At 45.5% G+C, this 18018-nt stretch overlaps 1 long non-coding RNA gene across 3 annotated transcripts; it reads left to right on the forward strand.

Annotated features, from left to right (window-relative positions):
- Positions 1 to 9022: 9022 nt before the first annotated feature.
- On the forward strand, positions 9023 to 15330 carry LOC142767274 (uncharacterized). Of its 3 annotated transcripts, none has more exons than XR_012884797.1 (6): positions 9023 to 9127; positions 10044 to 10478; positions 11067 to 11126; positions 11196 to 11300; positions 11356 to 11469; positions 11764 to 15330. It is a non-coding gene; the product is annotated as an uncharacterized LOC142767274 (long non-coding RNA). The 3 variants fall into 3 exon arrangements; XR_012884796.1 differs by lacking the exon at positions 9023 to 9127 and having other exon boundaries at positions 9140 to 10173; positions 10303 to 10478; XR_012884795.1 differs by lacking the exons at positions 9023 to 9127; positions 10044 to 10478 and having other exon boundaries at positions 10500 to 11300.
- The last annotated feature ends 2688 nt before the right edge of the window (positions 15331 to 18018 follow it).

An 18018-nucleotide genomic window follows, 5' to 3' on the forward strand; every position in this document is an offset into this window, starting at 1 on the left:
GGTGTTTCCTTCGTTATACTCCAAGTGATGACAGCATACGAATCGAAACGTATATGACTGCGTAATACAGCCCGCCCCTATGAAGTATCCCGCACTAAGCACATTCTGGCCGAACCCCTGGCGGTAGGATCTGCTTGTACCAGCTCGACCTCTGACTCACGTATAGGGTGGGCTATATACTCAACGCAGTTGCCTATATATATTGACAGACAGCGGCGTGGTGGCATTTGCATACCATGGAAACGACGGACACCTGTCGGTGTCATTTAAGTCTATATTTCTGCGCCACAATACATCGTCACAATCATCAGGATGACTGCCCCCGCTGCAGTGCAAAGGCATCTTCAGTGATCCACCAACCAACCCGGCCCCGTTGTAATGGCAGGCTTTTCAATGCCATCTGCCCACCCAACTTTCTATCTCCTCTTCGTACGTTTGCCTTCTCTGGGAATCCAGTCAGTTACCCTTAATGAAAAAGCAGTGTTTTCCTGCCAAGGCCCAGAGGCCCTGCCATGCATGTCTATTCCTTCTCGTCGATTTCATCTACGATATGTCCTTAACAACCGTTTGTTTCCTGGTCCACTGTGCTCTCTACATGTTTCTTGATGTCACAATTATACCTTAATTATGGTAGAACAATAGACTTTCCCCCTAATATGTTCACACGGTTGACTTCGTCTTATATTACCATCAACATCGGCGTGAGCTTGTAGTATATAGTTAACCATCCGTAGTTATAACTTTACCGTTTCCCGCGGGTTCCAGCTCCTTGACGCGTTCACGCAGATTTTTTTTTTGGATGTTGCTGCGCAAAAATTTAATCCTCCGCGCACATATTCATAAAACAAAATTATTAATGAAACAATTTGCGACGTATAACGGACTATAGCCACGCAATGGCTGTAATCGTAATTGACGCCTGGCCTTGTTTTTGGTACAGAAAAAACAAGCATGACTTTTTAAAAGTTTCTTTCGGTTGGCCGATCAGTATACACCTCAGCATACGCTGAGCCGAAGGTCGTGGGTTCGATTCCAGCCCCAGCTATCACATATCGATGGAGACTAAATGCACGATGTCAGCGAACGTTAAAGAATACCAGATGGTCCAAACCTTTCGGAGCCCTCCACTTCGGCGTCCTACATAATCGTGTCGTGGTTTTAGAACGTAAAATGCCAGATAATATTAATATTATTACACTTCAGCGTAAACTGAACGAGTGCGTGAAACCGCTGACAGTCGGTGCTGGGAACGACGACGCGTTTTTGATATAGCTTGTTATCGGGCACGTTTAATGGCTGCAGCTATCGGTTCGCGTCAAAGGGAAGGAATTCAGAGAGGAAGTCTTGATCGCTTATCACAGATCGCGGTAAAGCGATAGCGATAATTTGATCTGACAACGGAAGAGAGCGACGCTCCGCGGGATCACCCGAGACTGTATCGGGCGTGGAGCTCGGCAAAAAAGTACACCGTCTTTTCTTCACAATGTGTGCATCCCTCCAGGACAAATTTCATCCGTCGGCTGGCAGCTCGAATCTATCGGCCCACGGCCATATTTTCGTCGTGGTGTAACGTACAGCGTCTACAAGATGGAATGAAATCGGCGGCGCTTTGTTAGGCGTAAATCTGGCCAACGATCTTCTATGTTTCAATCAAGACCCGAGCAGTGAGCGAAAGTCGCAGACCGCGAGACGCTTCAAGAGGCCAACAGCCCCAGTAACCCAGAAACACGGGGTTAACGAACCGCGCCTGTTTAGACATGCGGCGCGAATGCTCTCGCCACGGACTCAGCGGCTCTCCGCATCTGTCGTCTGCTACGCCGCTAGGCCTACCTTGTGTATGATGTCGTCTGCGTCGGGGTCTTCGAGCAAATATCCGGCAGAACCCCGGCTCTGTAGACGCTGCTTGTCTTGACCGTTACCGACGACCCGCAGACCCGCGCCGCCATCGGAGTCGGAGGCGGCGGCCATCTTTGCCGAGACGGGGTCTCTCTTTTTCTCGCTTTTTTTTCTCCGTCTTCGACCGCGGCTGCTCTCGGAGGCAGCGCAGTGCGCGCCCTCTGCCGACCGACGCGGACCTTATAGCGTGCTCGTCCCGGCCCATCCCCCGAACACGCTCACTCTCTTCGCACCCACGGCTCATCGCCGCGCAGTGTCCCGATGCAGGATCGATGCAGCCTTGAATCGGGCTCCGGCTTCGGCTACGAAAACAATCGCGTCGTCTGCTAAGCGCCATGCACGGGAGTACACGCAAACTGCCTTCTGCCAAGGCCGACGCGTTTGTCTCGCCACTGCGCCTTTCAAATGAGAAGTCGCTAGAAGCAGCAGTTTCGTATGTGTACCGCCTATGCCCGAATAAAAGCAGCAGTGAGGAAAATTACATTACGGTATTTCTCGCTAAGTCTCCTGCTCACCTCACAGAACCTATACTTCCCTTTTATGCGCAGCTTGTTCACACACACCTGTTGCCAAATACAAATGTCACCAAAAAGGATCCCAATGACTGCAGAGTAGCCTTTTCCGTGTACTCAGCAGTTCGTGATGGAAACGCAGGAGATCAAAAGAAAATTTCAGCCCCATGAAAGCCTACGAATCACAGACCTAAAGGCTTACAAAGAGGGTACAACCTAAATTGAGAACGACGCAGGGAGCAGTAGAAAGAAAAATAATAGGTGAAATCTTAAGGAGATAAAAAGAGGGCTGAATAGGTCAAGGAACAAACAAGTGTTAACGATATGATAGTTCGAATCAAGAAGAAAAATTCAAAATGGTCCGGTCGCAGCGCGTAGGCAGGATAACCGCTGGTATTTAAAGGACCGCTAAAGTACCCGGAGTTCGAAGACCAGACAGTAGTCTCTATCTACTGTCTATCTCCTAAAGCGATGCGTCCTAGTCGTCACTTATTTCTTTATAAACACGAGAAATATCAGCAATAAGCGTTGAACCAGTTATAATCTCGAGATTTTCGACTACACGCTGTTATCTCTGCTTGCGCAGACGCAAACGCAGAAAACGAAGTGAAATCAGTTATTGCGCCCGGTATAGTCATGCAATACAAGGTAGGACGGGCATGCGACTCTAAAGCAGAGTGCAAAAAATAGTGACAACTATTTCTCGTAGACTGACCAATCCAGAGCTTATTTCATTCTGACGTCACGCGAACAGACTAATGATGTCACAAATAGCGTCCCGAGGACGCGAACTGCCTGGAGAGAATAAAGCCTTGCATTCCTTTTGTATTTTCACACGCTGTGCAAGGGCACCTTTAAGGGTAACTGGCAAGATTCCGTGAGAAGGCAAAACGAGCGAGAGTGCAGACAGAAAGTTATAGGTGAGCCGATGATATTAAAAAGTTTTCGGACGGCTGCAGAATGCTAAGGACCGAGTTGATTGGTGGAACATTGGAGAGGCCTTCGCCCTACAGGGGGCGTATAGTCAGGCTGATGATGGTGACGACGTAAAGCTTTTTTTTTTTTACTGATATGATATATAAGGAGATGTTGGCGCACAAATATGGTGCCGGCTACTCCTTAGCCCTTGAGTGAAACTTGAACACGTATCCTGAAGTAGAATATAAAAAGCAGTGCATTGAAAATAGAACACTCGGGCACAGATATGCAAAGACGCACTTATAAGCACACCAAACAGAAAGAAAATGTTTGGAAGTCACAGAATTAAGTCTCTGAGAATGTCTTTCGTTAATGTTCGGTCCAACCAGCACAAAACAGCAGACGACACACCTGGTCCTTACGAAGATATATTCACTCGTGTGTACATAAAGTCGACACGTCATTCACTTCAGTACACACATACGATGGGTGTCACGTGATACGGAGCTGAGTGATCTTAGGTGCTCAACGTGTGCCTGCTTGGCTAATGCTAGGTCATTATTGGCGTGGACAAGGCAGAGTCGATCAACAACCTTACCACTGACCATGCGAGGATGTCCAAACTCCCGCACCAGAACTATCGCGCGAAGCTTGATGTGGCCCCCACCGTGGTGGTCTAGTGGCTAAGGTACTCGGCTGCTGACCCGCAAGTCGCGGGTTCGAATCCCGGCTTCGGCGGCTGCATTTACGATGGAGGCGGAAATGGTGTAGGCCCATGTGCTCAGATTTGGGCGCACGTTAAAGAACCCCAGGTGGTCGAAATTTCCGGAGCCCTCCACTATACGGCGTCTCTCATAATCATATGGTGGTTTTGGGACGTTAAGCCCCATAAATCAATCAATCAATCAATCAAGCTTGATGTGGCGCCACCGGCAGAAGCCACAATGCGGACGGTTTTTCGAGGACACCCAATGTTTCACCTCGAGCTTCAAGAATTTCGCTGTTCAAATTGATATATAGTCCCTTGAGCAAACTCATTGTTTTTTTTTCTTTCATAGACTAATCAGAGACCAAGCTGCTTTTCGAGCGCCTGTCACTCGCTTCATCGTATTGGTGCCTCGCTCTGCCTCTTTTATTTTTCTAATCGAGCGTTTATTCAGAGGCTAGCTACGACGCAGAAATTTTATTTCGCTCACTCTTTCGCAACCCTCGCATCTCCTAAATGTGAGAAATCGGACATTACCCTCCACACATTTAGAAAAGGCAGAATGACTGACAGACAGGTTTGTGTGGGCAATATTTGATCGTTAGATAATAAAAATAAAACAACAAACAATACCCTGCCTGCTGCACCGAAGTATTTCAGGCCATATTAATAAACAAGATCAATAGGACGAGTGTAAAATGGTAGTTTTGAAGGGAAATGATAATGCGACAGCCTGGCGGAGGTAACGCCACCAGCATCGTTCTTTCATCATTGACCGCGAAACAGAGCAGGTGGATTTTTTTTAGAAAATAATTTAACAGCCTGCACTGATTTCTCGTATCACTTTGCAGTAGCTTTAAAAGCAAAACGAAGCAACACAAGAGGCCGAAGTAAGGCAATGAATGAGTTGGTGTTACGTTCGGGTTGTAACGGCAGTATCCCAGCTGGCAAAATACTATAGATCGCAGCCCCATATGCACAAACCGTGTCGCTCCCGAGGGGCTACGTTTTCGGAACACGACAGCGAGAACACGTGACGTCAGCAGATGGAACCGAGGACGAATGGAAGCTTTATTCCACGGTTAATTCGAGCCCCTCCCTGGGCAGCTGAGCACGGCACGAAACTCGACGGCTCACAAGGCCGAAAGTGGGCGAAGCTACGACGTTGCTTCGTATTCTGTAGCAAACAGCGATTCGGGGGCGTAGAGAGAGAGAAAAGACTTGCGTAAGCATCATTTTTCTTTCGTGGGCGTAGCCAAGGGCTGGGGCGAGGAGAGGGGGGTTGGAAGATTGATTGATATGTGGGGTTTAACGTCCCAAAACAACTATACGATTATGAGAGACGCCGTAGTGGAGGGCTCCGGAAATTTAGACCACCTGGGGTTCTTTAACGTGCACCCAAATCTGAGCACACGGGCCTACAACATTTCCGCCTCCATCGGAAATGCTGCCGCCGCAGCCGGGATTCGAACCCGCGCCCTGCGGGTCAGCAGCCGAGTACCTTAGCCACTAGACCACCGCGGCGGGGCGGGGGGTTGGAAGAGTTCAAAGCCCCATTTCCCTCGGAAAATTTTCAATTTAGCTTGCGTTTTTTGTTGTTGTTGCTTTGTTATTTTTTCTAATTATTTTTCCCTTTCTATTGACTGTACCTAATCACTGCCTTAGATCGTCACCCTGCTACAATCCCTCTGGGATTAACAGTTTGTATAAATAAAATAAAAATAAAATAAAAAATACATACAAGCACCGCCACAAACGCTCACACGAACATACGTAAAGCACGGTTGGACCCTCCCCCCTGCCTCCTTCAAAAAACTTTCTGGCTGCACCCCTGGCTGGGAGCTTGAAATGGTCATTTCTCGCTGTGTATGCCACGGCGAAAAACAAAAATAAGGTGAGAAGGAAAAAGAAAACGAGAATGTTTGCCTATGCCACCACGCGAAGCATTGTTACAAGTTTATTTTACTTATATTAAAAGCAAATAAATATGAACCACGCACCAAACGCGGGAAAAATTATGTTACCACGATTTGTTTACATCAATCTTGTAGTTAGGCAGACGCGTTTGAAATGGGAAGCAATCTCAAAAATTACCCCAACTTATCCGTAATACTTGGTCATCGAAGCTAACTGAAGGCAAGAGATGCCACCTTAAACAGTTATTTGCAGCGAACAAGGTGAATCTTCCAACAACCACGTCAAAATCCCTTTAAAGCGGGCGTCCGAGAGCGCCGCCATGTTTACGCACACTACGTACACTTCCACCTTAAATCTGAAAAATACCGCACGTACGGTAAGTGCTACGGGTAACGTACGTATCTGCGCATGCGCACTTCGATTCCGGTATCACGGTACGCCCGGTATCACGGTAAGTCCGATATAACATAACATATAACAGTCTATTATTACTGTATGCTGAGCTCATCGAATGCATCTGGCTTAAAATGACTATTTTATCTTTAGGTTCTAGTTCATTAAATTACCTGATATTCAGTTCTTCATTCGCTTGTTTTCCGTTTCTTGCTCCTCAATCGGGTGTGAAACCGAGTTTAGCCTATCCTCGTACTCCCTTGCAAAAGCTGGGTGGAAGTGGCACGTGAATTAGGCATCCCACAGCAAAATAAACTTTGCAGGGGGGTGTCTTGAAGGGCCGGTGGGTATTTCAAGATATCGGAATCGGATCGAACGTGAAATCTATGAAGTGTTCCAAACCAAGAAAGAAAGGGAACACGTGCGCCAAGGAGCCCTTCATCGCGCTTCTTAAAATAGTGACTGTGTTACTGTCGAGCTAAATGAGCATCTTCACTAGATACCATGTGTGCATCCAGCCACTCATTTGAGAGAGAGTGGGGGCAATCACTTTATGTAAAACCAGGGAGGTCAGAGGGCCTCGATTCTTACGTTTAACAGTTAATTACTATTATCACAAGAATTCCATCACAGCATATATACTATCAGTTTGTGCTCACGTGGGTTTCACCCATCTGTTCTAATCAGTTTTCAAGTCGTAATGAATTTGAATAATCAAACCACATTACAGGCTACCACACTTCAGTTATAGACAAATGTGGGGTTGAGCGGCCGTTGCGAACACGGCTTGGAGGCACTTAAGAAAGATGGGGGCGCCCACCCCTGCTGCCTCTCCCCATCTTATGTGACTTCTTGTAGGATTAGGGATAAAGTTACTGTATATGCTCCCCAGCCAGCGATACTTCGGTGCAGTAGGCAGGGCTTAACACTTTATGTTCTTTTAGGTAAATTTAAAGTGCCCAACACCACTCTCTGTATATGCTCCCTAATATGCTGCCTAAAGGTGGCATATACAGTAACTCTAACTAGAGAGGGCGCCCCTCCCCCCTCCCCCCCTATAGCAGGCGGCCCTCTGCAAGCACCGCTGAATCATCGCTAGGAATAAAAATCGACGTGAGGGACATTATGCAGAATACAGTCGTAGTGAATCCAAGTAGATTACCAATTTGAACCACTTAACCTCGCCAAATTTGTCTTTTTTAAGTTTCAACATAATGGGAAGCATCTATAGCAAGGAAACAGTCATGCTGTACATGACACATGAATGTCATGATTGTCTTTTCACCACCTGCCATTTATGTTCGTCATACATTCACGCCACGCAATACCAAATTCGGTGTATATCAATAGTTCGCGAAATGGCCATGACTCCGCTAGCGTGCCACAAGCGTGCACCATGGCTTGCTATAGCAAGCCATGGTGCATCCCGTACTGGTGTATATCATATATATCATGGTGTATAACATGGTGTATATCACGTACAGCATAGCTATAGCTACGTTGTACGTGATATAAACCTCATGATTTTTATATTACCACCAGTCATTTATATTAGCCCTCCAGAAATGTCTCGTAGTACCACTTTTGGTGCATTTTAGGCGAACGAAATGGCGGCAAGAGCACCGAGGACAATTATCATGTAAACGATGTCGTTCATGACAAATAAGTCATGATTTTCGTTATGTGTCTTGTCATTTAAGTTTGCCATACAGTCAAGTTATGCCATACCGATTTCGGTGTGTATACCATTAACGATACCGTCAGGAGAGCAAAAAGTTTTAGGCGGCTCAGTCACCTGATAGATACACTCATAAATAGACTAAAGTCACCGAAGTGCGCCAAGGAATATTTCTCATGAAAAAAAAGAAAAAGAAAAAAAAGGCAGATCCCATGTACAGTGGGAATCGATGATATGCGAAGCACGAATAAGAAATGTTGATATGTCACCTTAAAATCAGCACAACGTTACGTGGTGGAGGTAAATGATGCCGTACCTGACCTCCGTGTCATGATTATCATGTTTGGATGTGTGGTCATTCATTCACGTCACGTGATACCACATTTAGTATATGTGTAGCTAGCGAAACGGCCGCGAGCACGCTATTAGCGTGGTATGTTGTCATGTTCTTACACGACACGCGTGTCAGGATTATCATGTTTGCACCAGTCATTAATTTCGTCATCCACTGACGTCACGTAACACCGAATTTGGTATATGCGGAGCTAGCGAAACGGCCGCGAGCGCGTCATGAAGGGCCCAATATACTCCAATGTAGCGTTGACGCGCGCGCTCAAACGGACGCGCTGAAACGCGCATGCGCCAAAGCAACGCAGCGCGGCGCGCGCCTGCGAGTAGATGGCAGCACCAGTGCCTGGCGCATAGAGAAAGAAGAAGACAAGAGCGGACACTCCGCAAAACCTGGCCTCAGGAAGTGCGTCACGACTACGTAACGAACTAGTGCTCCCACCAAACTTCAGAGGGCGCAAACGCAAAAAAAAACACAGTTATAATCAATGCAACAGAATTGTTTTCACAAATTAATAATTACACGCCCAAATTCGGTATGTTCTTTATACATAAAAACGATTTATTCAACACACCTTACGCGATTATTTTTCTTCAGCCGTACTGTCATAAACACCATCTACCCAGCGACCACGGAGGAAGGAAAAGGTTTTTCCTTCCTCCGTGCCAGCGACAAGCCCATGCACGACTGACAGCGAGAAGCTTTCGTCGCTTTCGTCAACGTCGGCTGCGTCGGCGCTTTCGTGCGTGAGATATCAGGTGAGGCTCGTTTTCAAGCGAAGCTTGTTGAATGACATGTTGTTGGTCTTGTTGGGTCCTTTTTTCAGAAAACGGTTACGCCTGCGCGAAAAAGACACCATGCAACAAACATAGAAAGATGCACACACACACGTTGCGCTTCGTGTGTGCGAGTTTGTTTCTTACGTGGCGTCTCATTCACGCAGTTGTAACCTTTTTCTGAAGCTTGTAAGGACTGGGAGGTTCACTAAAAAAGTTTGTGGCTCTATGCGGCGGTTAGACGGGAACATTGTGCAACGTATGCAGTATAGCAAAGGCGGCACGGCGTCAAGCCGAGGCGACGCGTGCTGCGTTTGCCACGGACGCGAGCGTCTGTGCGCTGAGCATAGCAGGGCAGCTAGGTCAAAGGTTCGCTGGCTCGGTGCAAAATATTGAGAATCGTTCGCTGGGCCTCGCATGCTTCACGACGCGTTTCCCGAAGGCTCGGAACACGAATAATTCTTGGTGTGCCGGAGGCAAATCTGGACTAGCCAAGTGGCCATCATCTTCGTTTCTTCGCTAGCCTTGTGCCACTAGTGCAAGCTGCCCACAATTTTTTTTTACGTTTCCAATATGATTTTACCGCACAAATTTCAACTACGATTTTTCTTCCCAATGTACTGCTGATACTGCGTACGCACGAAGGTGTTCTAAAGTTTCCAGGCCGCGATACCATTGCATTACAAGGGATAGCGGCCTGGAAACTTCTGAAGATCTTTGTTCGTGGTCTTGACGTATATCTTTGTAAGTCAGAGTTTTATGGGTCAGAGATGTATCACTGGTTTTGTATTGTGCATCGATTAGCTAATCATTCAAAGGGGTTTGCTGGTACACTTATGACGTGCACATATCTTTTTCGTAATTTGACAGCGAAGCATCCACTTACTAACATTTTCAGACCGCGCTGACGCCATGCCGTCCGGCGGTCCAAGCTACGGCAGCTACTGCTGTGTATCGTGGTGCTTCAACAATGGCAGAACCCACAAGAAGCCTGGGACAAGTTTCTTCCGCGTACCACGGGACGGCAGGTGTGTTAAAGCTTTTGTATGGTTTGCATGTCTGTAGGCTTACTGTTCGTACTTGCTAAGTGAGGGTAACAATAAAAAATCATTATTCAAGCACTTCCCCTTTCAGCTGATAGTTCATTGCCAATGCAGGATGAAAGCATGGATGCAGTATGCTGGACGCGATGATCTCCTGAGTAAGCCGGCCAGCCTATTGTACGCAACGTACAGGGTTTGTAGCGACCATTTTACTGCTCAAAGTTTCATGGACCCTGGGCACACAAGGCTTACAAGAATGGCTGTTCCCAGTGTGCAACCAGCTGCACCATGTAAGTGATTGACTGAAACTCAAATATGTGCAATAGCAGCCACTTGTATTGAATCAGTGGCGACAGTTAACCGTGAAGATTTTTGTAGCCGATGGAGAAACCTCACTACAGAAGTAACACTTGGAAAGTCTTAAATTCTGTGAATTGTGGGCTGTTACCTTCCTAACAGCAGCTTTACATTTCTGTCGTTTTTTGATGCTCTTGACCAGCGCAACTTGTTTTGAAAGACTTTCAAGGGCTATTTCACGTTATCTTCAAGCCTGAGTGCACATGTACATATACCTTTCCTCGGTGAAAGCTGGCACTGTTGATAATTCCAAAAATCACAAATTACTTGTTTCCTAGTTGGTTCCTTCTCTTTTCCTCCACGTTCGACCAATTTGCGCATTTGAAAGAGCTGTTTAAGTTTCCCCATGCTACAAGCTTTGTAACTTGTACCAACTGCACATATATGCACGTTCTCCGAGCGTCGCTTCAAATAGTGACTGTGACATGACTGCAGAAGCTGCACTGCAAGGTGCGGATGAGCTTCAGTTTGTGTTATTTTAAGCCTCTTACTGACACATTGTCGTAATTTCATTTCTTCAGGACCTGCGGTAGAGGCTTCAAAAAGCGGCTCCCACACATTGAGGTGCCCCGATGAACAGGGTGCGTTCAGTGTCGCGATTTCTTTTTTTTTTTTTTTACCCAAATTGACTGTTGACCAAACCTCTGCAGGTGGCAGCTCCCTTGGAGCTGGTGAAAGAATTTCTGCTGATTTCGTCTTGCCGGAGAAAACCTTAACCAGTCGTTCAGCTGTCACAAAAGGAACCTGTGTGGCCGGTAAGTTGTATGTTCACTTCAACACCAGAGTGGATTGATATAGAGACTTCCGCAGGCCGCTCACAAGATTGTTCCGACAGCACTGTCCGAGGCACTGAACAAGCTTCACAAGACCCTCCAGAAGACGTCTCCGCCAACAGCTCCACGCCTGAGTGCCTTAGAGATAATGGTGACTATGCTTTTATTGCAGCAGTTTTTAATATGCTATTTTATGTTTAGGACATTCTGATGAAACTATCCTCAAAAGGACAATACGTGTGCACTTACAAAATGTAAGGGTGGGCTCTCGGTGATTTTCATTTTTTGTGCATTGTCAACATTGTGAATGGTTTGTTTTTAGGTAGTGGAATCGAAAACTTTGTACCACAGAAAGTTGTGCACCTTGGGTCTGAAAGAGCGAGGAAAGTGCTCGTATGGGATTAGTTGTTCTTCGCTTTTACATCAATTTTTTTGTTTATTGCAGTGCGTTCCTGTGTGCCAGCGACAATGTCTCCATCAATGAAGTACAAGCAAACCATTAAACATCTGCAAGCCAAAGTAGCAGCACAGCGTAAAACTATCAAAAGACTGCAGAGACAGCCTCACCAAGCACCGTCATCGACTTCGAAGGCCCTTGAAGTTATCCGACCGCACGTCACCGAGGAGGTTTTTAAACTTCTTTCTGCGCATGTTCGCTTGAGGCCCAAACGCAAGGGCAAGCGGTTTCCCGTGTGGTTCAAGAAATTCGCTCTTCACTTAAACTTCCGAGGTCCGCGAGCATACCGATTTCTGGCTCCATATTTTTCTTTGCCCTCCCGGCGTTCATTAAGGAGGTGGCTAGCTAATGTAAAGATGACTCCAGGCATAATTCCAGGAATCCTTTCTTCCATTGCAACAAATACTCAAGCTTGGAATGAACGGGACCGAGTGTGCGCTTTAGTTTTCGACGAAATAGCACTCAAAAAGAATTTGTACTATGATGCTTCAAGAGACGTTGTCCAGGGTTTTACAGATGATGGCACTCATCGCACTTCAACCATCGCTGATCGAGCACTTGTTTTTCTGCTTGTTGGTGTTTCGAGAAAGTGGGTTCAACCGGTTGCTTTTACTATAGGGCACACATCAACACCATCATCTGTTATGCATAACTTGCTGGTGTCACTCATTTTGGAGCTTAGGAGCATTAATATTGCAGTGAAAGCAGTCATTTGTGACCAGGGCAGTTCAAATGTAAGTCTCGCTAATTAACTAAGAGTGACTGTAGCAAAGCCTTTTTTTGAAGTTAATGGTGAGCGGCTATATTACATTTTTGATGTTCCGCATTTAATTAAAACAACGCGCAATAATGTCCAAGCACACAAGTTATACATTGGGGATGACATCGTTAACTGGTCGCACATTGTAAGCCTTTACCAATCCTCACATGAGTTGCGGTTGCGATTGGCTCCAAAGTTGACTGAACGGCACGTTCATCAGAAACCTTTTTCTAATATGAAGGTCAGCAGAGCAACTCAGGTCCTCAGTGCATCAGTTTCGATTGCTATCACGGCAATGGTGTATGCGAAGGTGCTGCCTGCCTCGGCCATCACTACAGCTCAATTTTGTGATCGTATGGACAGGATTTTCGATGCCTTGAACAGCTCGAGTAAAAAAAGAACTTCGCAAAAGCTGCGGCATGCAATCATGAAAAATGATTCAGAGCTGATTGACTTCCTCCGAGGCCAGCTTCCCTGGATTGCATCATGGCAGTTTGTTGGCAGACGTCAACCACAAACCATCATAGGTTGGCAAATTACAATTCAGGCAATTTGTCAACTATGGGACGACCTCTCCAAAAATTACAATTTTGAATACCTGTTAACACGCAGGCTTCAACAGGATCCTCTGGAGAACATATTTGGCCACATTAGGCAAAAACAGGGTTGCAACACCAACCCCAATGTAGCACAATTTATTTGTGGCCTGAAGCCCATCTGCATAAGAAAACTCTTCAAGCTGTCAGAATACAGAAAGGTCGAGGATGATGAATGTGACCTCCTCCAGGAGCAGCTCTCGCCATTCTCCCTCACCAGTGCGTCTCTTGTGGATAATGAGGAGTGTGCACAGCCAGAGCCTGTCGACTTTCCCGCTCTAGACGATCTCTCTGAACTTGCGACAAACATTCACTCCCATATTATCGATGACTCCGCTGCATATTATGTAGCTGGTTTTCTCATCAAACACTTCCTTCGGAATGCATGTGACGGTTGCAGTTGCCCACAGTTACTGAAAGACGACAGTGAGACGCTTAAGGGTACCCACCAGTATTTCACAATGCTCAAAGCATACCACGTCCCCAGCAAACTTTTTGGGAATCTCACTGTGCCATCAGAAGCAGCTTTTGCATACGTACAACAACTTTAATCTCACTTTCTTGCCATAATTGAGGCCACTGCACATCACCTGAAAGTGTGCGATGTTTTGTATCACCATCTGTCAAGTGTTGGCGATTTTCATTTCTGCTCTGCTGGGTGTCGCGCTAAGTTTCTGAAAATGTTTTGCCGGGTTCGTTTATGTTGGCATGTGCGTTTTGTGAACCGAAACTTAGACAGGGTTAGGTTCCAGTCTTCAATCTCGGGCATACAGCTTGACAAGTTCAAAGGTTAGCAATTAGCGGCGGGTTTACACTAAAGTATTCGAGTTGAGCCGAATCCTGCAATAGCTTTGTTATGTTATTACTTCGTTACAGCAGACTTCATTATGGTCTTATATGCTTATATTCAGTTCAACTGGACTAACCACTCCTTCGTTGCATTCATTGTTTTGGTTACCCGCTATGAGGAGTACGAACACTGTGTATTCGCTCGAAGTGATTTGCATAACCTTAAAAAGAATGTTGGGTATCCCTTCTGTATTTTTTGTAGCAAATACGGGCGAACTGTACACTTTACTGTGGGTCGCTTGGTCACTGTGTATGCTTTATCTCTCCAGCTCAAGTAATATATCGATAACAAAACCGCTTGTTGAAATGTCTTCGAGCGGGTAAGGAACACAGTATGAAGTGGGCACGGTTCATGCTATCACGCTTTTCGTATTTTAGCTTCTCATCAACCTCCTCATCTTGCCCATCAAAATTTTCAAAAGAATACCCAAACTTGTAGCGTTTGATGGGGCTGCGGACGCTGCCATTTTATTTTTATATAGCTTGTGAGTGATAACGTACGATGTAGAGCCTTTGTGAAAAATAATGAGCCAAAGTGGTTTCCTTCTGCTAGTTATTAGCCCTGTAATACCGCTCTCGTACCACCAATTAAAGTCCACAATTCTGGATAAGTGATGACTACAATCTATTTTAGCTCGCAAGCGTCACTGCAACACCCAGACGCAAATCACTTGGGATCTTAAGTTTTTGATGAAGGCGACGCATAACAAAAGCCACAAGACCTGCCAGTGTTTTTTTTTTTTTTTTTTTTTTATTGATACAAATACAAGAAGGTTACATGAGTTAAGTATACATAAGGAGGTCCCAAAGTCGAAGCATAAAGTGTAGCATAAAGTTTGTCTTTCACGTAGTGAGCAAGCTGCAAAGCCCTACCTTTCTGAGGACAAGCAGGCATCAAGTCTGCTTTTTTTCATTTTGGACTAGCTGTTCTTAAGCACAGCCAGCACACTGCACCTTTGCCTTTCTGCTATATTGTGTCGTGTGGTTTCTGTGCGCTCTTTTTTTCTATGCATTATTTCGGTTAAGCCCAGGCGTGATTCGCGACTTCATTGCTGTGTATATGTCACTTCTTCCTTCTTCATCAGCATTGTGCGCTGTGTTTTTGCCATAGATCCTTACATACCCACTGGCCCGGTGTGTCATACTTCACCAGCTTCTCGGCTTCTGCCAACTCTAGCGATGTGTGCGTTGTCTGTGTTCTCTATGTATTTGTTACAATATTTGTTACAATTTATTTGTAAGGCGAGATGCATTTGTTGTCTACCTTTGTCATATTGTGCTTTTTATATTCTCATACTCTACCTTGCCTTTGAATAAAACATTGCGGATGCTCTGTTTCTTTGACTGATATATACATTGATCACTTGTTCCAAAAGAAAAACACAAGCGCGATGAATAAAACCGTAGTGAATTATAATTACCTGCATCTCTTTTTATTAGAACTTAATCGAAATAAAAATTACGTCACGACCGATTCGCACGAACCACTGAAAAAAACAAAACAGGGAATCGCTAAATCAAAACGACCTACAAAAACTATCCATTTGGGCGATGAATAGTAATCTGAAATCATGAACATTCGTCATAGCCAAACGTCGGTTATGCAAAGTAATTCAAAATTTGCGCCAGTGAAACCGAAACCGGAAGCGCTTGCCACTTGCTCTCATCAACCACTAGGTGTGCTAGAGTCGATTGGGCCGCTGGGGTCTATGGGAGTGTCCACTCTTCACCTTTTTTTATTTCTCTATGCCTGGCGTGGCAATGCCGGTGTGACGCGACGAAACGAACGCCGGCGAGCACGCGCACCGCGTCACGTCGAAGTGTATTGACACCTTGACTGTGGCATGTTTATGTTCTCACATGACACGCATCTCACGGTTATCATGTTTGCGCCAGTCACATACTTTCGTCATCCATTGACGTCACGTAATACCATTGATTGATTGATATGTGGGGTTTAACGTCCCAAAACCACTGTATGGTTATGAGAGACGCCGTAGTGGAGGGCTCCGGAAATTTTGACCACCTGGGGTTCTTTAACGTGCACCCAAATCTGAGCACACGGGCCTACAACATTTACGCCTCCATCGACGTCACGTAATACCAAATTTGGTACATGTGAAGCTAGTGAAACTGCCACGAGCGCATCATGAGTGTGGCTTGTAGTCATGTTGTTACATGACCCACATGTCGTGATTATCATGTTTGGATGTGTCATTTACCTTCGTCATCAGTTCACGTTTCGTAATACCAAATTTGGTATAATTGAAGCTAGCGAAACGGCCGCCAGCGCATCATGAGCGTGGCATGTAGTGATGTCGTTACATGACACGCATCTAATGATTATCATGTTTGCCCCAGTCACATACCTTCGTCTACTATTCACGTACCGTAATACCATATTTGGTATATGTGGCACTAGCGAAACGGCTGTGAGCGCATCATGAGCGTGGCATGGAGTCATGTTGTTATATGACACGCATGTCATCATTTTCATCTTAACGTTTGTCGCTTGTGTTCGCCATGCAGTCATGTCATACCATGTCAGCTTTGCGACATGTCATGTGAACAAAACCACCGCGAGAGCTGTAGGGCCATGAAATGTAAATCATGACATTCATGACATACATGTCATGATTTTTATGTTATGACAAGTCAAATATGTTCTCCATACAGTCACGTTATGCCATACCCAGTTTGGTATCGATACCATAACCGAAACAACCAGGAGAGCCAGAAGTCGTAGGCAGCTAGATAGATAGATAGATAGATACGCTCAATGTCGCCGAAGTTCGCTGAGAAATCCTTCGCATTTAAAAAAACCGCGTAAACTGCAGAGTGAAGAAAAAGCAGACCACAGTGTTGTGCTCAGCATCCTTTCCTCGACCTGGAGTTCTACAGCGTTGTTTTTCTCCTCGTGACAAAATAACACAATATCTGTAGTCCCTCTCCTGTTCTTGGTTGTTGATTCACATGAAATACTTCATTCCTTTCGCGCAATGGGAAAGTCCCAAATGCTACCAGGGGAGAGATTCACCGAAATCGCTCTTTAGCCATGCTTATCTCGCATGGTGAGGAATAGGGAGGCGTGCGATATCAAGCCAGCGCAGCAGATAAGGCAGTGTGCCAAAAAAAACTTGGACAATGGGGTCAGGTGAAACACGGAACTTCATAGCAGCGCTCGTTCACGAAGTCTACATCATCCCCGCTTACAATGACTATCCATGCATTTATATACCCGGCAATTTCACGACGTGTTTATGAACGGTTTTGAGCGCTGTTACATTCAAGTTATTTTAAAAAGTGCTAAACAAAAACATATGTCTTGGCAAATTATTGAAGAAATTTCTTTTGTACCATAGTTCTTTTAAGATAAAATATGACTCTATGCTAAACTGTAGGCAGCGTTGCGTTTTCATAGAATAAAAAGCTTGCATGATTGACGTTGGAGAGAAAGCGACATCTACATAAACACGAGCACGACTTCGTCGTTGCGTTCGTTTTGGTACTCTAGATGGCGCAGCCTGTTCACAAATTTGTTTGGAGTGCTTTGGAGCATGGTAAGGCAAGCGCGGACAGTGGCGAAGTCAACAAATGCCCATCAGAAACTCAGAAGTGTAATAAAAGAAAGAAAGAAAAAATAACGTTGAAGACCATTCTGAACGATACAGAGCGCATTAGTGAACTTAATCGTGACTGGACACAGCTGCTGCTGTCATAGCAAAGATAGGTCACATCACGGCATCTAAGCAAAAGCTAGAGACACCGGCTGCTTTAAAATGACGACCTGCGCGCATCCTGTGATTATTATGGCTCATAACAGTCCTCTAATTTCGGGCATGCGCTGTCATAAGCATGCGCTCGCATAACAATGCAGATATGAAAATCTATTGGACCGCCGTTCAAAAAAGAGCACACCTGGAACTAAATTGAACTCGTTTTTTTTTTATTCGTTTGGTCCGCGTTGTGTGGTAGCCAGTTTCAATTGGCAATTTTCGTCTAATGTGTTGGAATTCGGCCGATTATGTTCACAAGAAA

The sequence above is a fragment of the Rhipicephalus microplus genome, chromosome 7 (assembly GCF_043290135.1).
Source record: "Rhipicephalus microplus isolate Deutch F79 chromosome 7, USDA_Rmic, whole genome shotgun sequence".
NCBI classification, from domain to species: Eukaryota; Metazoa; Arthropoda; class Arachnida; order Ixodida; family Ixodidae; genus Rhipicephalus; species Rhipicephalus microplus.